A 22,339-nucleotide genomic window follows, 5' to 3' on the forward strand; every position below is an offset into this window, starting at 1 on the left:
CTATAAGTCAATGTTATTGTAGCTATTCTTGAAGACAAAGGAAGAGTATATAGTCGCTCAAACATGGCTGACACTTTTTCTTGTTCATATAATACAAGATAATGATATTGAACCTTATCATCACCTATTTAGTGGTGATTCTAGGATTGTGGTCTAGCTATGTATCTAGGAATACAAAAAGAAAAATGGATGTGGTTAAACAGGTGGATGGTCTCTATTATAAATGCATGATTGTTTAAAGGCATGTAACTGATGCTGATATATCTGACATCCAGGTTTGAATATTCATTCTGCACCTCTTTGGATTGATAATGATATTAATCAGTTCATATTTTGTCGTGTCCTATAGTTGGATTTGCTGTCTAGTACTACTCAAGATTTCTCAAAGGCAAGCCATGTCCCTGTTTCTATTCCCTCCTGGTCCTGAAATCCTTTTTTGTCCAAACCTTTTGTTTCCAAGTTCCTTAAAGATCAGTGAATACTCACCAGCAATAGTTTCTTGAAATATGACTGTCACTGTGTTAAGGGCCTATCACAACAAATAGGATATTATTCAGCAGCCTACAACTTGGAGATAACTGCTGTGCATTTCCAATGACCTGTGAAAATGCTTTGGAAGAGCATAACTATGTAAATGAAAATTAATATTAAGGCAAACTACAGAATACTGTACATCTACTTTATCTTGATCAGGAGCATTGTCTCCTTTCTGTTGTACTTTTTTATGCTGCCATGTATTCTAACTTCCTATTGCTTTGTGCGAGAATAATTCCCTGCAGTGAACTCTGTGGGTCAAAGAGATGACAGGGACAAAGTTTGAATTTCTTCCTGGTCTCTAAAATATACGAAGGATCTGAACTTTCAAATATATGGTTTTGCAGGTTGCCCCTCCATTGCCACAATACTCAATGAACATCATCATGGGCTTGGCCAGCAAGTGATAACCTTTAGTTTTTTACACAGCACTGTCTGCTATAGAACTTCAACCTTTTGCCCTAGCAATAACCTAGCTTATAGATACTGAGATGTTAAAAATGTAGGAGAGAGTATTTGAAATATAAAAACTGAAAGATTAAAAATGTCTTTCATTATTCTTTTTCTTCCTTCCTGCCTTCCTTCCCTTTACATCATTTTGCAAACATCCAATTCAACAGATAAAATCAGCCTTTGTTGAATTTGAATGGACTCCTCTCAGTTGACTTCTCCATCTTTGAGTTATTTAAGATTCCTAAATGTGTGGAGTCATACCAAGTTCCCTCTTATCACCTTTACTAGTCTTCTGTAAGTTTAATATCCCGTATGGAAGAAGAAGAAAAAAATAAAAACAGATTATGGAGAATTTAAGATTGCATTGCTACTGCTATGTAGATAACTGCTTGTCCCTTAATTCTGATTTTGTGATAAAACTATTGGAGCCCTCTGTTCTCCGGTCTGATTCGTGTAAAACATCACTTCTGAATTCACTCACAAGTCAGCACCTGAAAAGCCTGCCAAGATAAAGTAAAGAAAATACCTGGAATCAATTATTGGTGCTTTTACAGCATCATTTCCTTGCCATCTAAATGCAGATAAAAAGAAAATCTAATTTTTATTATACCTCACCTACAACTTTTAATAAATATTAATGTACATGACTGTGGCTGACCTCCCACTAGACTTAAAATCAATAGTTGTTGATTAAGGTCTTTTGAGAGCATTACAAAGATGAAGACTCAACTCTTTATTCCTATTGCCTATTCTCTGATCCCTAAATAGGTTAACAGCATGCCTATTAAGAGAAATAAAGTATTGGAGCAAAATCTGGTCATGTAAAAATACTTGAGCAGAGAGGTGAGGTATGCCTGTCATATTTACGTGAGTTCTGTAACACTTGCATTCATTATTATCACTTGTTATTTCAATTCTAGTTTTCACTTATTTAATGACCATGAAGGATTCTCTTGACAGTTCATTTTATCACTTGGAAATTCTGGGGAACTTTTAATGTATTTTTATTATACTTAATATATATTTTATACAAGTTCTTGTTCTTTCTTACTGATTTTGATCAAAATCTTTTTTTAAAAATCCACATTTATTTACAGAGAAGGTTTTACCAAAGGACAATTTTTGTGATCTTGAGTTTGATCATTAATTTATAGTATAAAAATGTTTGTCTTTAAAGAATAAATATGAATCAGAAAAAAATTTAAACAATCACTTGGTGTCAGATATGTTGTTAAGCACAAGAGACTCAAAGGCAAATATCATCCAGTGATATTCCTTATGGACATTATGACAATAAGCAATACAGGGAAAACTATGTTCAAAGAGTAAAGAGTTAAAATGTATGCCTAACTGAAGCAGAAGGTATGAAACTGGAAGGTAACACCAGTATGGAAAATTACAACATGAAAAGGGTGGGGTTTCATGAAACTGTGGCATTAAATGTGATGATCTAGAAGACTATGTGTCTATCTACTGCAGAATATGGTAACTACTTAAAATATGTAAGATTCCCCTCAATATCATGTATATGAGAAAAACAAAGGTACATCATCAGTCTCTGAACTCTACTAAATCTTCCTTTATCCCCAAATGTTTTCTTAAATGAGATGTTGAATGAAGAAGTCAAGATTAAGGTAATCAAGAAGAGGGCAAAATTTTGGAAATACAGAAGATTTCAGAAAAATCCTTCCCACCTAATCTTGAAGAAAGGCTAATAGGCTATATTGAACACTATTGAACATTAGACTCACAGACATCATTATTATTTTGTTTTTAAGGAACATCTGCTAATACAGAAATTGATATAGTCTATTTTAAACTGATAACACTAATTTCAAGAATATCAATATATGTAAGCTTATTACTGAATATAAATACATGGGCATACAAACAATTCCAATATTAAATGCCAAACTGAGTGGGCATCTAGCCTTGATCTCTGAGTCCAGAACTTATTTCACTGCTCCCCTCATATAAAAAAAAAAATGGGAAATTTGGCATAAAATTTGAACATAATTCTGTTAAGCCTAGACACAGATATGGGAAATAGAAACATGGGGGTATAAAATAATATTATAATAAAATAGTATATATAAAGAATTTGGTTTCATTAAGTTCAGGAGTGAGAGGCCATAAGGAATACTACCACTTATAACATTGTTTTGTGGGGAAAATCCATCCCATGTGATTTCCAAACCTTTGAGAGTTGCTGAACCTAAATTGAGTAACACCAGCATTAATTGTGGAGTTGAGAAACTCCTTGCTGACTCCACAAAACAATCACATATCAAGAATTTGTGCTGGGTTTTGAAATGCTATTACTTTTCCTGCTCCTATGTTTATAGCATGCTGATCTCTGGTAAGGTGCCTTAACTTTCCATGGCAGATTTAAGTCACTATGGCTTTTTGCAATATTTTGAAATGGTAAACAACAAATGCAGCTAAGTATTATTTCCACCAAGCATGTATATTTCATCTGAAGCATGAGTTTAAAACTTCACAGAAATGCAAAGCCATAATCCGACCTTCAGGTAACAAACTGATTATATAATAGTTTTGTACTTTATATGGAATTAGAAACATTTGTGGTAACCATGCTAAAATGTGGAATAAAAATAGACACATATGAATTACAAAGCTTTGTTGCCATCAAGAGGTTCCTGCTGACTTTGAAAATATCTATGTGATTAACAACAACAAAAAAGAAGCAAGCTTTTTATTTTGTAATTGGTAGCTAGAAAATATTTTAATATATTTCAAATACTTGTGAAAATTATGAAATGTGTGTGTGGTTTCTGTTTTCAATATATACATATTTTAGTACTTAGAAGGCTGATCTCAGTCAATTATATCTCTTAAAGGGCAATAATAGGACCTTAAAAAAAGGTTGTTTTATTTTGTAACTTTAGCTCTTGAGCCGTGGTGTTTCTTCCATGAAATTGTTCTCTTTAGGACCTGCCCAAAGCTAAAATTTTAAGAGAAAGTTGTTTTTACTTTGCTCTTTCCCATCTTCATTTTTTTTTTCCATTGCTTTTCTTTATTCTCATGGTAGCAGTGCAATTTGGTCGTGTGTGTGTGTGTGTGTGTGTGTAGTGCCGTAATTTCCTATCTTAAAATAAAAAGGATTATTAAAGATAATTATTAATTCAACTTTTAACATATTCAATTTAAGTTGGCATATATTAATAGGTGGAGATTTTGTACAAGGAATTATTTTAGGTTGTAGAAGAGTAAAAATGAATCAAAGAGAAGAGAGGATTGAGATCTAATATTTTATTGTTATGTATTGTCTCATCTTCATATGAATATAATAGAATGCTCCCCCCCCTTTTTTTTAAATAAAGAAACTGAAGCTCAAAGGCTTAAGTTAGTTAACCATGATCTTTTTTTTTTTTTTTTAAGTAAAGAATACATCTGAATCCCTGTTATCTGCTTCTATGGAGCAGAATATGACCCAGCTTCAGGCACACCAAAGCACAGATGAAGATTATGGGGAATTAGGAGAAGAGGAGTAAAGTAGAAAACAAGATCTTACCTGCTAGGGAGGATGAGAAAATACATCATAATAAAGATGGGATTTGACATTGGCTTAAAGTACAGGTGAATAAAATTAGCTTAGAAGGTGGGAGAATTACAGTTATAAAACCTCAAGCTTAATAGAAAATACATTATTAAAAATGTAGGATACAATAGGTAACAAGAAGTACATTCATTTGGCAGTATTAATGAAAAGTATAAGATGACACTGGCTCTTAAATAAATAAATTTAATTTCTCCTGCATTTTAGAGGGTATGATATAGATACAGTATTTGAATGGATTAAATGGAATTTGAGAGATTAGTGTGGGTAAGAAGTAATAAGATTCTAAGCTAGGGTGGTAGCCATGTAAGGAAAAATATGGGTAAAAGACTTGTACATTGTTGAGATACAATTATACTTGGCATTTGGTTGGTTGTCAGCAAATGAATAAGACAATGTCTCTACTGTGTAGATTTCTAATCCCCACTTCTGGCTTTACATCTCCTCTGAGAGATCGCTGTAGAATCTCAAGTTCAAAAGGTTCCAAACTAAGTATTTTGTTTTTCTCAACCCTCCTTTAATCTTCTGCATCTCAGGAATAGGCAACACTCTTTCTTCTTTGGTAGAACCAGAAACCTAGGAGCCATCCTTGACCCATTATTCTCCCTCACCTACTCCATCTAGTTGAGAACAAGTTAATAAGCCTCCTAACTTTCCTTAGCCTCTACTTTTGCCTCCCATCCTCCACCACCAATCCACTCTGTTTTAAAATAATGCTTGATGTATTAAAATACATAATAGTAACAGACATTTAGAAATCAAAATCACAACCGCTGTTTATTGACACCAAAATTAAGCACTAGAATGTTACCAAAAGTTTTGTATTTACTTCACATCCTACATTTCCACGTAGGCTATTATTATCTTGAATATTTGGTATATCCTTAATTTGTTTTGATTTTCAAAATAATTTTCTACATGTATTATATATACCTAAAAATTGTTTAATTATGTTATGTTTGTTTTATTAGTATTACACTATTTGTTAATTTCTGGGCTTTTATTCCAATCAACATATTTGCAACATTTATGGAATCCAATCCATAATTTATGTAACACTCATAATAATCTTATAGAATATTTCATTTTTTTCTGATTTCTGCTCTTTAATTGATTCCCAGACCCACTAGTATGACCTAGAAGATTCTCACCACTGCCTGTTTTGTTTTTTGTTTTTTTTATGCCATTAATTATATGGACTGTTTTACAGCCATTCTGGATTTTTCTTTTAATTTTTTAAATGTTTTACTTATTTTTTAGAGAGACAAGGGGAGACACAGAATCAGAAGCAGGCTCCAAGCTCTGAGCTGTCACCACAGAGCTGGAACGTGGGGCTAGAACTCGTGAACTGCAAGATCATGACCTGAGCCTAAGTTGGACGCTTAGCCAGCTGAATCACCCAGGTGATCCACAACCATCTTGGATTTTTTACCCTTCCTTTAATATAACCAGTCCTTTCCTACCTCAGGTAATTGCACCAATGATTTGTTTCCTTTGCCAGGAATACATTCCCCACCCCAACCCCAAATTTTTACCTAAGGCATTACTATAAATTTTCTTCAAAAGTTTTTTTTGATTCCTGCCAGTCAATTTACTCTCTTCCTGGTGAATTTTTACCATCTTCATGAAACTCATTACAATTTATAAACATTAGATCTTCCTTTTACTTGCTAATCTTTAATGTGAGGTAGGAATGCTTATTAACTCTCCGGACTATAATTCCCATGATAGTAGTTGTCATTGTGTGTTATTCACTTATAACCTAATACTAACGCTCCATACTAGAGATTAAATAAAAGTTGTTGAAAAGAAGAGTGAAAATTAATTTTCTATAACCCATATAATGCACAGCTGAACAGAACAAGCAAGTTCTCAATTACAGATTTACAAGTTCTTTTAATGTGTATTTATAGGCAGAGGATTGATTAATTGAAAGAAGGAAATATAACAGTATATTTATGGATTATGTAATAAAGGCCATAATCTGCACAAAGCATTTTCATTCAGAATTTGTGAGGGTGGTGTCATTAAGAGGGTGACATAGGTCTTTCCTGACATTTCTCCTCACACCCAAGAAGGACAACTAAAACCTATCCATGGACAAGTATTCATAAGAGTATCTCAGAGCATGAGACTGATGCTGACACATGCCCCTGCACCACAGAGATCAAGACAGACTGCATTAGAAGTGTAAGAGGAGCATCTACACACTGAACTCCGTGTTCCTCCCATAGGCTCAGTATCACGTCAAGAGGTCCCCTGAGGCCACAGTTCTTCCAATGGCAAAGAAGAGCCCAGAGTGGATGTCCACTTCCCTGAGCATTGTGGGTCACTACATGTGAGTTCCAAATATAGTTTTACTCCACAAGGATTTGGGGGGGATCTCTAAGGCTTTTTCACTGGTAATCATGATGGAAAGGGGATCGGGGCTTGCAGCAAGCAGCACATGGATCTTGTTGGAACAGGTTGCTATCCACAGCACTCAAGGCATAGTGCCACCTAGCAGATTGACTCATCTACAAAACCAAGACAGTCTTACCAGGAAGCACAGAGTATATAAATCTACTTGATTTAGGTCCTCAAACAAAAATCCTTGCAACCGTGGAGCCTAGTCTGTCCCCAATAAGGCAAGGAAGCTGAGTTATAGCCAGGCCCATTGCTGAGCCCCTATCAACAGAAAGCCTATGCAGAAAATCTAGAAGCATAGAGGATAGCTGATCATCTGCAGAGCAAAGCCAGTGACATCATTCAGCCAGGTAACTTGGGACACTGGTCAGATTGAGTCAAGACCATAAACAAAGGACTTAACCAACCTTGGAGATGGTTTTCCCTCTCCACCTGGGCAGTGAAACTAATTTGTAGCTCTGCCCATTGCTGAAGACAGGCTTCAGCCTGCTCTACAATGGAACCTAGCCAGAGTACTTGGGAAGCTACATAGCTCCTCAACAGCCTTGAACAGAGAGCTTTCCCCATCCGCAGAGCAAAACCAGGGACTCTGTGTGGCTAGGGAAATCAATGCATATGCTTACCTGATTCAGGTTCCCCAAACAACAAGCTGTGCAGGCCCTAGGGAAAGCTCTACTTTCCTAACAGTGCAGAAAAGTTAACTCATATTCTGATCTGTCCCTGAGTATAATAGGTCTTGACCATTTAGTATGCCTGACCAGAGAATCCAGGCAACTGTGGAATCAATCCTACTCCTTTGGCCAGAGAGCAAAGCTAGCAGTCCTATCCAATTATTATCTGCCAATTGCACCACCTCTACTCCCTCATCTCAGAACTTGGGCAGTGGCTTTACCCACAAATAAATTCTGACAGCAAGCCCCACCTGCCCAAGAACTTTGCTACCTGACATAACCAGAAATCCAAACTGAGCTGACTAGTGAAGAGGTGTCTTTGCCAGAGAAAAACTATAAAGTCTGGATGAACAGACAATTATTCACATTCACAGATATCAATGTGAGGAACCAAGAGCACAGAAAATCAGGTAAACCTGACCCCACAAAAGGAAACTAATTCAGGAATATCTCGTTTTGTTGTGTTTTGCAGATAATTTGTGTGTGTGTGTGTGTGTGTGTGGGTGTGTGTTTAACGAATTGAAGGTTTGTGGCAACTCTGTTTTGAGCAACTCTATTGGCCATTTTTCCAATAGTATTTGCTCATTTTGTGTCTCTGTGTCATGTTCTGGTAATTTTTGCATTATTTCCAACTTTTAAGTTATCATTATGTTTATTGTGAGCCCCACCCAGAAATCACACACAAAGCTCAGATAATGGCTAGCATTTTTTAGCATATTTTTTAAATTAAGACATACTATTGTATTATCACACACTGAATAGACTTACAGTATAGCCTAAACATAACTTTTCTAGAGTTCTAAATAATCCTCTTGAAGTTTAGTGAAATATAGGAGCAAAGCTGTCCTTCAGAAATGACAGAGAGATAAAGACTTTCCCAAACAAAAAGTGACGGATTTGATCACCTCTACACTTGGCTTACAAGTTATACTATAGGTAGCTTTTTGCATGGAATAGAAGGACACTACTTAACATCCTAAAAACATAAAAGGTAGTGTAAAACTCACTGGTAATGGTAAATATATAGTCAGATTCTATGATCTGGTAATGGTCGTGCATAAGTCATTCACAACTCTAGTTTAAAAAGTTAAAAAACAATTATAGTAAAATATAACCATAACTACAATAATCTGTTATTAGATGTATGATACAATAATATGCTAACTGTCATATAGACAACATGAAATGTGAGGGGAGGAGAAGGAAAAATACATTTAGGGGTGGTGTAGAAATTAAACGATCAGTTTATGGGGCACCTGGATGGCTCAGTCCGTTAAGCGTCTGACTTCAGCTCAGGTCATGATCTCATGGTCTGTGAGTTCGAGCCCCAAGTCAGGCTCTGTGTCGACAGCTCAGGGCCTGGAGCCTGCTTCAGATTTTGTGTCTCCCTCTCTCTCTGCCCCTCCCCTGCTTGAGCTCTGTCTCTCTCTTTCAAAAATAAAGAAAATGGAAGAAAAGTTAAAAAAAATATATCAGTTTAAGCAGGGTGTTATAATTTTACGATTTTATATAAGCCTCATGGTAACTACAAGAGAAAAACTTACACTAATTACACAAAAGAAAATGATGAAGAAGTCAGAGCATACTATGAAAAGATATTAAAACAACACACAAAGAAACAAGGACTAATAAGTTTACCAAACTGCCAGAAAAAATAAGCAAATTGGCAAAAGCCTTTATCAAAATTATTTCAAATGTAGAAAGATCAAATTCCCCCATTTAGAAGACACAGCATGAATATAAAATTAAAGAAAAAAAAGGGACAAGATTCAATGATATGCTGCATATAAAAGGCTCACTTTAGCCTTGAAGACACCCATAAACTGAGGGTAAAGGGATGGAAAAAGAAATTTCATGCAAATGGTAACAGTAGCAACAACAAAAAATCAGGGTATCTATACTTTTATCAGACAAAATAGACTTTAAAAATGGAAAAACAAGACACAGGTAATTATGTAATTATAAAGGAGCCAATTCATCAAAAGATATAGCAATTGTAAATATTTACATGCCCAACTTTGGATTACCTAAGTATAGAAAACAAAACCTAACAGAGCTAGAAAGAGAAATAAATAGCAATACAGTAATTGTTGGAGATTCTTACACCCATTCTCAACAATGGATGGATATGCAGACAGAGAATCACTAAACACTGAGCAACACTGAAGACAAAATGGACTAACAGACATATTATATAGAACATTCTATCTGACAATAGCAGAATACACTTTTTCTTCCCCTGAAGTTCATATGGAACATCTTCTGGGATAGACCATATGTCAGGTTACAAAACAAGTCAGCAAATTCAAGAAGATTTAATTATACCACGTATCTTGTCTGAATACAATGGTATGAAATTATAAATAATAGGAGGCAAACTGGAAAAAATCATGCCTACATGAAAATTAAACAACATTCATGAACAACCAATAGATCAAAGAAGAACCAATAGATCAAATCAACCAATAGATCAAAGTAGAAACTAAAAGGAACATAAAAAAATATCTTGAGACAAAAGAAAATGAGAATACACCATACTAAAACTGGGATGCAGAAAATGCTACTTGAAGAGGGAAGTTTATAGCAATACATGTTTACATTAAAAGGCAAAATTAGATTGTTTGAGATCTTTCTTAAGCCTCAAGTAACTAAATAAGGAAAAAAACTGAGCCCAAATTTAGCAGAAGGAAGGAAAAAATAAAGGTAAGGGCAAAAACAAATAAAATAGAGAAGGGGAAAACAATAAAAAAAAAGATTAAGAGTTCTTTGAAAAGATAAACAAGATTGCCCAACCTTTAGCTAGATTCACCAAGGGAAAAAAGTCCCAAATCAACAAAGTTATCTATAAAGAAGGAGACATTACTACTGATGCCACAGAAATACAAATAGTCAAAAGAAGCTAGTATGAACAATTATATACCAACAAGTTGTACAACCTGGAAGAAATGGATAAATTATTAGAAACATGCAACTTACCAAGAGTGAATGAGAAAGAAATAGAAAATATGAATAGATCAATTGGTAGTAATGAGATTAAATCAGTAACCAAAAATATCCCAAGAAAGAAAAGTCCAGGATCAGATGGCTCCCCTGGTTAATTTTTACCAAACATTTAAACAAGAATTACAGTTAATTCTTCTCAAACTTTTCCAAAAGAGAGATGAGGAAAGAACACTCCAATTTTACAATGTCAAATATCATCCTGATAACCAAAGCCAGAAAAGGACGCTAAAAACTATAGGCCAACATTTTGGGTGAGTACAAATGCAAAAATTCTTGATAAAATACTGGTAAATAATTAAGCACTACACTAGCCATCACTTAGCTGAAAAAGAAAATGATCCCATTTACAATAGCATAAGAAAACAATAAAATACTTAGGAATAAATTTAACCAAGGAGGTGAAAGCTCACTATGCTGAAAACTATAAAACATTGATGAAAGAAATTGAAGAAGACACAAATAAATGGAAAGACAGTCTGTGTTCATGAACTTGAAGAATTAATGTATTTATTCTTCAGGAGCACATACACTAGAAAGAATATTGTTTAAGTTTGCACACCACCCACAGCCCTCTATATAGATTCAATGCAATCCCAATCCAGATTCCAATGGCATTTTTTTCCAAAAGTTGAAAAACGGTCTTAAATTTTGTAGTGAACCACAAAAGACCCCAAATAGCCAAAGCAATCCTGAGAAGAATAACACAGCTAGAGAAACACTCTATCATACTCCATGTATTTCAACCTTTATTGTAAACCTATAGGAATCAAAGCAGTATGATACTGTCATAAAAACAGACTCCTATACCATTGGAACAGAATTAAGAGCCCAGAAATAAATCCAGGCATATCGGCCAACTAAGATTTGACAAGGAACCAAGAATGAAACTAGTCCCCTATGTTACACCACTTACATAAGTTAATTTGGGATGAAGTAAAGACTGCTGTAGAGCAAAAGAAACCAACAAGGTGAAAAGACCATCTACAGAATGGGGAAAAATATTTGCAAAACATATTTGAGAATACAACTCAATAGCAAAAAAACAAATCCAATTAAAAATGGGCAAAGGACCTGAATAGACCTTTTTCAAAAAAAAAAAATATATATATATATATGCATAATCAGCAGATACATGGAAAGCTGCTCAACATCACAAATCAGGGAAGTGCAAATCAAAATCACCAAAACATATCACCTCATATCTGCTAGAATGGGTAGCATTATAAAGAAGAGAGATAAATGGCAGCAACGATGTAGAGAAAAGGTAAACACTTATATTCTGTTGGTAGGACTGTAAGTTGGTGCAACCACTATGGAAAACAGCATAGGGACTTCTCAAAAAATTAAAAAATAGAATTACCTTATGATGCAGTAATTATAGCAACATTTTTTTACAACAGTCAAGACATGGAAACAACCTCAGTGTCCATCTATGAATCAATGGAGAAAGAAGTTGGGTACTTATATACAATAGATTATTCAGTTGTAAAAAAAGGAAATCCTGCCATTTGAGACAATATGCTAAGTGAAATAAATCAGAGAAAGACCAGTACTGTATTATTTCACATATATGTGGAACCTAAAAACAAAAACAAAAAACCTGAAGAAAACAATAGGGAAATATATTAAATTTGTGGTTATTAGGGGTTACAAGGAGGGAAACTAGATTAAGTTGGTCAAAAAGTACAAACTTCCAATTATATAACAAATAAGTACTAGGGATGTAATCTATGACATGATGACTATAGTTAACACTGCTGTACGTATATTTGAGAGCTAGTTAGATAGTAGGTCCGAAGAGGTCTCATTACGGGAAACATTAAAAAATTTTTTTTTTGTTTTGGTATTATATGAAATGATGCATGTTAAGTAAACTTAGTAGTAATCATTTCATAATATATGTAATTCTAATCTCTATGCTATATGCCTTAAACTTAAGCAGTGCTGTGTGTTATCTCAATAAAACTGGAAAAACATAAATTTATGTATGTGTATCTTTAGACAATATAAGAGTATTCAAGAGCAAATGAAGACAATGGGGCAATTTAGGTGTTGGGCCATTATTCATTCTTTCAGGACACCATCATTATTAATTCCATGGCATATTCCATTATTATAATGGAGGAAGCTTCTATCGTCCATACTCTATGATCTTCTGTTCCTTCTATTCTTATTTTACTTATTCTCATCTTTATTTCTATCAATAACTTGCCAGCCCATATCTTCAGAACTGTGGCCTGAAATTTTGGCAAAACCTTACTTTGGTTATTTAATATCCCATTTTCTTTTGTTACATTAGTCATGATGGAACTAGGCATATGGTCAGGACAGTAATTTAGTCTCCCAGAGGATTGAAGTTCAGGGTGATTAGCATCTCCATGAGACTGGTGCCTGGTAGAAAACTCTAGTAGGATTGTGGGACATGGCTGGTCTAGTGGATGACTGAGGGTAGGCTTGAATTCCTCCCCTGATTATGATCCAGTATCTGGTTTGAGATTGGCTAAAGGTTGAGGTTATATAATCTCAGCTATTCTGATTGCATGACCATAAAAGGAGTACATCAGAAAAGCCATTAAAATAACCTTATGAAATTTAGATCATCTAAAATGAGGATTGAGGAATTTTCTGCAAGAAATATATTAATTGTAGCCTGAAGCAATATGCTCAGCTGGTTAAACTGTTCTAATGAGGGTAAGGTCATAGATTCATGTAAGTGCCAGTTTTAGATTTGGATTAAAAAAAAACCTTCCTCATGATAGTGGACACTACTCATAATCTAGGTCTCTTACAAATATGTACTATAGATTCATATTAGAAGCAGGCAAGAGACTGAAGCATGCATATGTGGATTTGGGAAATAATTTAAATTACATATATTATCAATAATAGACCCAACAATAGACCTGTAGTAGCATCATTGTATTTGAAGCTGAACTCACTTGTAACTGAAGAGTAATTGTAATATGTATACCAGTTTTTAATCTTGCAGTGTATAATTATAATTTGCTATGATATCTAAAGTTTTCAGGATTTTGAATAATAATCCCAGAATGGTCAGCATCATAAATGGAAAGATGTATTCCATATACTTTACTTTGAAACTCAGTATCTTAAAAAAGTGACAGTTCTGGATTGTGTAACAGCTAGGCATTAAGAAGCTACTGACCATAAAATTTGTATCAGATAAAGGGCCCTTTTTTATATAAATCCAAATCTTTGTACAGCAGAACTATCAAGGTGTATCTATCCTAACAGTCAAGTGAAATTGATCCAAAGTCATCACAAATCTGAGCCAATATATGACTTACACTTTGTTTTTATCCTATTTTAGTTGTGGATTCCAAATGTGAACCAGTGATGAAAATACTCTAAATTTGATCTTGAAATATTTAATTACAGTCTGATTTTGATCCCATTACAATGATAACATCTGTATTGATAAATCACCCCAATGCATATGAAATATTTTAGGGCAAAGATTCTCTGATTTAAAAATCAGAATAGTTATTCCTACTTTACCAATGAGTAAGTATGGAACCAGGACAATGATGCTAATGTTAGTTCAAGTTGACATTAGTAAAATATGTATGGCTTGTAACAATAACTAGACCCTCAGCACAGTACACCAATTTTGTTTAACTTGATCCTACATAATTTGCTTTCAGCTTTTCTCATTTGCTTAATAGTTTATCCTTTTTTGTTTTTCTACCCATTCCAACAAACATTTTGTCCTTTATATCAGAGAGAAAATAAAAGCTATCCTATGTGAACTTCTTCAATCTTCCAACAATTCACCATTCCCTTCTTTTATAATTGCATGGGTATCTGTCCTTAGTGGGTATAAATCCCTTATTTTGCTTTCTTTATCCAAGAACTTCTCACCTAATCCAGCATTTTGCTATGCTGATTGTTACTCTTCTTTTGCTTTAATTCTCCAGGTATTATCCCTTTCCCTCAACTGTAAATGTGCTAGTCAAATAACAAGAAAAGCTTTTATCCTACTTTTCCTTCAAGCTGATACCTAATATGTTTTTCCATATTCAAAAAAAATTCTAGAAACATTGCTATGTAACCTCTCCATTTTACATAATCTTCTGTGAAGAAATAGCTAAATATAAAGATATTTTTAATTTATTTGTTCGTACTGTATCAAACACTTTTTGAAACTTCCTCCTATGCTGATTTCTGGTTTTCTATTAAACTGACCATTCATTTTCAATCTTTCCTCCACTGGCTTTCTGTATTTTTTTAATGTTTATTTAAGAGAGAGAGAGAGAGAGCAAGTGAGTGAGGGTCAGACAGAGAGGGAGAGAATGAATCCCAAGCAGACTCCTCACTGTCAGTGCAGAGCCCTACACGGGGCTCGGTCTCACAAACCATGAGATTGTGACCTGAGCCGAAATCAAGAGTTGGACACTTAACAGACTGAACCACCCAGGCACCCCGAGATTCCTTATTTTTGACAATAAAGTGTAGGTATCCTTTATAGGTCCATTCTTGACCCTTTTCTCTTCCTGTGGTTTCCAAACTCTAAATAGAGTATACATACTCCCTCATACACCTCAATCATAGTAACTCTTTTATCAGCATTACACATTCTATTATTTAAAGTGAAAGATTTGTGGATTAGAGAAAAAAAAGTCAAAAGCCAATACACCACTACCTAGATGATTTCATTCATCTTCATCATTTAAAATGAACCAATGGAAAAGACCATGTCTTCTTTGTTGGGTTACCTATTAGATATGTCATTGGATAAAGAAGCCTATTTAATCAAATACAAGTTCGCCATGTTCTATCATATTAGTGTTTGGGTTTGTAGTTAGTCAGTAACAGTTCATTTCTCTCTTCCAGTTTTTCCTGTAGATTATGTTTTAGGACAGCCACAAGGCTAAACAAACATGAGTAGAGATTGTCAACAGAATTGGACATGGCCCAGGAAGGGATGAAAAACAATGAAGAGTGTTGGGGAATGTGGTCACCTAAGCAGACCAGACACACACACACACACACCTGCAGGTGAAATGTTATTCACTGATTGACAGTTTACAGCCTCTCTGCTAACAGTAAGCATTTCCAGGGCTGGACATAGGTTACTTTGTCTCAGTATTTTATGTTGATCATGGCATATATTAGATGTGCAATAATGTTTGAAAACTTAGCAAATAAATTAAGTGAGCAATAGTCAAAAGGAAATGAAATCCACTTAGACTTTCTCAATGGTTCGTCCAATTCTGAATATAGAATGAAGTCCATGTGAAGACACAAACTAAATGATGAAATTTTCTATTTGCTTTCTTTTAGGGGATTTTTCTTATATTCCTTATCTTAAAAACTATAAATAAATAAGTAAATAAATACACACACACACACACACACACAATCTCATTATCTTTTAAATACATATGCAGAATTTCCCTAAAGAAAATGCCATCAATACTACTTTTTCACTAGCTGAATCAGGCAGAGTTATAGTCATGAAAGCAAATTTCTATTTTGAAAAAAACTTTTGTTCAATTATTCTTTCCAAGGTACAAGAAGATGGGCCATAATTTAACAGTGTTAGGGTCCCAGGCAGTACTAATTTACTAAGAGGAGAGTTTTACTTCTCAGAGAACATACTTTTCTAACACCTTTCTATCACAAGAGTAGGCTCAATATTAATTTTTATCATGTTAAGAACATCTATTAAGTAGGTACTAAATTTAATATATGACCCTATCTCCTAGAAAAATCAAAAGAAAATTAAAATAATGTACTTGATGTTAATTATTTCTATATTTTGTATTTTGCCACTGATTTAAAAATAAATAAACAGGAACCTGGATGATTTGGTTAAGTGTGCAACTCTTGATTTCCGCTCAGGTCATGATCTCACAAGATCTCACGAGATCAAGAGCTGCAGTGGGCTCTTTGCTGATAGCACGGACCCTGCTTAGGATTCTCTCTCTTTGCCCTTCCACCACTTACACTCTCTCTCAAAATAAATAAATAAACCTAAAAAAGAAATACTTTGAAAAATTAAACTTTAAACAAAATTCTTATTCATCCATATTTTATAGTCTATTGTATTTGAAGAGATGCTGGAAATGAGAATGTCTGAGATTTCAGCAGGCAGGTCTTCATGAACCATGATGACTTAGTAATACAGAGTCAAATTAGCCAAGGATCAATTCCCAAACCTGAGAGGGGATAGGGGGAGAAAAAGGAGCCCAAAAATTAACCAAGAAGGAAATACGGAGAATTATGTGCAAATAAAAACTCAAGAATATGTGCTGAAGGAGACACCAGAGAAAAGAAAATTTAAAGAAGGAAGGAATAAACATTTGGTCAGATATAGCAGAGAGGTTCCATTAAATAAGGACTGAAAACTCTTCCCCACCCCCTCCCCAGCATGTAGAAGGTCATTTATGACTTTTGAAAAGGAAATGTACTACTGACCTTAGACAAGTAGATGTATCAGAAGGAAAGCAGAGAGGCCTGTTTGCTATATGCTATACAAAGAAATGGAAGGCAATATTTTATGGTTTTGTTTTTAATGTAGAAAAAAGCTTTCTAAGCTTGTTACTTGTTGAGGTTCCTAACTTCTTTACTGTCAGCTTTTCAAAGACAGAATTGTGACATTTTTGTTTTTTTGGCCCTTGCTGCAGAGTGGGTTTTCAGTCTTTGCTGAATTTTAAGTGAATATTAGGAAAAAGAGAAAGATGTACATGAGTAAATTTATTTATATGAAGATCCATTTTATATCAATTGGAAGGATGGATTAATTGACCCTAATTACCTTTAGGTTTGTGAATTTTTTAAATTTTAATATAGAAGATCAAGTAATATTAACTATTATAATCATATTAATGTTACTTACGTCTCCTAGGACTATCTTTGCTCCTTCCCTATTAACTTATAAAAAATATATATATATATAATATATGCACCCCACCTGCAATTTTCCCCAGTGTCAGCACCACCAGATACAAAGCAAGTTTTTGTCTATAACAAAACCTGAGTAGTTTTTTTAAAGTTTTGGATCATTATTTTTTCCACATTATACTAGATCCCTGCCACATCCTCTGTACTGAATTTTTTTTTTATACTTGAACTTTTAGGTTAATTTGATATATGGCCTCAGTCTGATCATCTGGCTGTATTGTATCTCAATTTCCCTCTTAGGTAAATTCATGTTATTTTACAACTGGATTGAAACTGAAATTTGGAAGTCCTGACTTTGAGGTATATTTATGTAACTTTATATATATACATATATGTATATATGGACATATATACATATATGTATATATTATTCACATGTATACATACATATATGTACATATATGCATATATATGTACACATATACATATATGTATACATATACATATATGTACACACATATATGTGTGTGTGTGTATATATATATATATATATTCTTCTATGACCATATAAAGAAGGAGAAGGAGGAAGGAAAAAGACAATATTTCCAACTGTCAACAATAAGGGGATGCATATCATGTAGTCTGGCAATTGGCACATTTGAACACCAACCGTATGCAAAGCAGACTCTATTGACAACCATAATAGCACAAAGTGATTGAGATCATCTTTTTCTGCAAGTGCTAGATATGATAATCTTCAAAAGACATATTCATTGTCTCCCAGAATTATAGCACTGATGAGACCTGGCTAGAACAGATGGGAAGAGACTGCTGATATTCATCAATGTTTACAGATGCTCCAGTAGCCTCTCATCTGCATGTTCTGCTTTCACCATTAGCTATCATCCATTCTTATAGAAGCCAGGGTGTTTTTTCTTGGACATACTTCCCATGATGTCATTCCCGTGTATAAAACTATTAAATTTCTTAGCATTTCACATAGAAGAAAATGCCTATGCTTCCCTATCTCATGAAGCCCTTTTGGCCTGTGCCTAGACCCCCTCTGCTAATTTGCACAGTCTGCTGTTCCCAGTCTGTTCCAGCCTGATTTCAAATGATTCTTACCTTTCATTATTTGAACTCACTGTTATTTCTTTCTCTACTGTAACTGTTGTATCCTAGTATGTGAAAAATCGGTTCATTCTTACTACACGTATGTTAAATACCCTCCAACCACCCAATGTAAAATAGTCACTCTTTACCATCATTTTATGTAGTATTGTGCCAAGCTATCTACTAGATGATGGTTTTATGTTTACTGTATGTTTTGTTTCTCCAAAAAGACTCCATGACAATATAAAATTTGTTTTTCTTCTTCACTGACGCATCCTCTTCCTCAATGAGAACAATGAATGGTACAGGATACACATTCAAAAAGATGCATAGAGTGAAGGAATGCCCAAGTATAATTCACTTCACTTAGACAGTGGGTCAGTGTAGCATTTTAATAAAGTATTCAAGATTCTGATTCAAGATAGTGAAACAGGAACTTCTGAACTCACCCTCTCCCATGGACACTCCAAACTTACAGCTATGTGTGGAACAGTTTCCTCTGGGGGGGGGGGGCGGGTAGAAAAAAAGCAACTCCCACACATTGAGGTGAACAAGGAAAAAAACCACATCAAAGTGGACAGGGGACCCTGAAACATGATTGTGCCATAAACTTCATCCATGGCACAGCAACCCACAATCAGGAGGAAACTCACAAATTCAAGCTTCTTCCTGAGGAGCAAAGGGTTTGAACTTAACACTGGGTACCCCAACTACTAAGACCTGCAGCTGAGATACAAGCCCCCCAAACATCTAGCTTTGAAAGCTAAAGGGACTTACATCCATGGGACCCACAGGCTATAGTGAACTGAGAAACAATTTTTACAGAGCTTGCATTTACAGACTCACCCACCCAGGGGCCAACAGGAAGGTGGTTAACTAAACCACACCAAGCCTTTCTATGAAAGAGGTTTATTTGCTTATCTTGAAGATTCAGACTGAATTACAGGCATTTAGCATACATGTAGGGGCCTACTGAAATACCCTACAGGGATGGAGGCTGACTGCCACCATCTTTGTGCTCTCCCTCTATCTTGCCCCAGCTTGCTGGTATCTCATGGAAAGGAACTTGCATGCTCATCTGGTGCCCAAGTTTTGTGAGTACCTCTCATGAAACTTCTCTAGATTGCCTGGCTCTGATGGCCTGCGGGATTTATACTTGTGACTCACCTAGGATTGTAACCAATGGAGAAAAAGTTCTTAATTGGCTACCACCCCAGGACAAAACAAAGAGGCAACAGACTGATGTACTCATTCTCCCTGTGAAGAGGCCTATTAGCTTCTCATCATAGCTACTGTCTGAGAGGCAGGCATCTAATAACACACATCTAAAGGCTAATTATAATACTCTCCAGAGTTTTCAGAGGGCTGATGCTATCTTCCTGGTTTTCCTCTGCTGTGCTCCAGAGAACCAGCATTTCCCAGAAGAAAGCTTGTAAACACATTTGGTGTCCTAGTTTTTACATCTGGTATCCATTTTTGTGGCTACCAATAAGGGGATTTCCCTTTATTGCCTGGCTCTGGTGGTCAGTGGGGCTTGGTTTCTAGAGTCCCACATGACTATAAAAATTGGAGAGAGAATTCTTCATCCACCACCTTCAGTGCAAAGCATAGATAGCAGACTAAGGCACACCACCAATTTTTCTGTGAAAGAGGCCTATTTGCTTGCCCTAGAGCTTTAGTATAAGGGACAGGCTTCTGGTCTGGCACACATTTATGCGTATTGAGGTGTTTGGGGGATTGGAGGCCAGTGGAATCATCACTTCACTCTCTTATGCTTCACCGTAGCTCACAAGTATTTCCCCAAAAAGAGCTTGTACCCTTGTCTGGCATCCATATTTTTACAGTTGCTGCCCATCGAACATATCTAGATTACCTGGCTCTGTTGCCCAGTATAACTTACATTATGATCCCACACTATATATATATGCATACTTTAATTGCTGCTGCCTGAGGTCTGGCTTCCAATCAGCCTGAATCTAAGTTGCTGAATGAGATCCTTCCCTTTGGGACAATGATAGTCATTTGCACATCTTCAACTACTGGGAACCACTAAGAATAAAGTAGGTTTCTGAGATAATCATAAAGATTTGAGACACAACTAAGAGTAAGGGCACCTCATCTACATGAGGTCACTCCATCAAGACAGGGAGGAAGTGGCTGTTTTATCTAATCTATAGAAAGCAACAGAGACAGTCAAGCAAAACAAACAAAAAAGAGCCAAAAAAGAAATAGGAATATGTTCCAAAGGAAAAATAAAACAAGATACCCCCCTTGAAAGTCCTTAATGAAAGAGATAAGTAACTTATTTAAAAAGAGTTCAATATGAAGATAAAGATGCTTACCGAGGTTGTGAGAAGAATGGAGAACTTTAGGAGATAGAAAATATGAGGATAAAGATAAAATTTGCAGAGATAAAGAATACAGTAACTGAGCTTAAAAATACATTAGAGTGACTTGATAGCAGGCAGACTAGATGAAGCAGGACAAAGAACCAGCAGACAGGAAGACAAGGTAGTAAAACACCCAAAAGAGCAGCAAGAAGAAGAAGAAGAAGAAGAAGAAAAAAAAAAAGGATGAATGTGCAATTAGCTTTAGGGACTGATGGAACATTAGGCAGACCAACATTTGTACTAAAGACGGAGAAGAGAAAAAGAAAGGGGCAGAAAACTTATTTGAATAGCTGATAATTTCCTTAACTTGGAGAAGAAACAGATATCCAGGTCCAAGAAGGCCAGAGAGTTCCAAGTAATATAAAAGCAAACAGAGCCACACCAAGACACATTATCACCTGTCAAAAGTGTAAGACAATGGTAGAATCTTAAAATAATAAGAGAAAAACAGCTTGTTATATACAAGGGAATCCCCCAAAGACTATCAGCAGATTTTTCACCAGAAACTTCATGCCAGAGGGAGTGGCATGCTGTATTCAATGTGCTGGGGGGAAAAATGCCAACTAAGAATACCTAGCAAAGTTGTCATTAAGAACTGAAGGAGTGATAAAGAATTTTTCACACAAGCAAAAGCTAATGAAATTTATTGCTACCAGACTGGCCTTATAAGAAATGTTAAGAGGATTTCTTTAAACTGATGAAAGGACACTAAGTAATGGTAGGAAAATATATGACAGTATAAATCTTACTAGCAAAAGTAAATCTATAGTGAAATTCAGAATAATCTAATGTTAATAATCTAATATTAAGCATTTATAAAATGAGTACAATGAGTAAAGGCAAGTATACTATAAATAATTACAATTATTTAATAACGGATACAGAACATAAAAAAGATTTAAACTATGACATCAAGATATAAAATGCTTTTTTCTTGTGGGGTGAGTACAAATGTAGGGTTTTAGAATGGATTTGAACTTCAGTTGTTATTAACTTAAAAGAGATGGTTATAAGTTGTTTTCTGTAAGCCTCATGGTAATCAGAAAGCAACAACTTACAGAAGATTTAAAAAATATATAAAGAGAAAGGAGTCTAAACATACAACTAAAGACAGTCATCAAAATGCAAAGGGATCAAAGGAAAAAGGAAGTAACAGAGGATTTACAAAACATGGAGAAAACAATGAATACAATGGCAATAAATACATACCTATCAAAAGTTACTTTCAATGTAAATAAACTAAATTCTCAAATGAAAAGACAAAGATTGGCTGACTGGGTAAAAAATAATACCTGACTATATACTGCCTATAAGAAACTCAC

Source organism: Prionailurus bengalensis, chromosome C2, assembly GCF_016509475.1.
Source record: "Prionailurus bengalensis isolate Pbe53 chromosome C2, Fcat_Pben_1.1_paternal_pri, whole genome shotgun sequence".
Taxonomy (NCBI): Eukaryota; Metazoa; Chordata; class Mammalia; order Carnivora; family Felidae; genus Prionailurus; species Prionailurus bengalensis.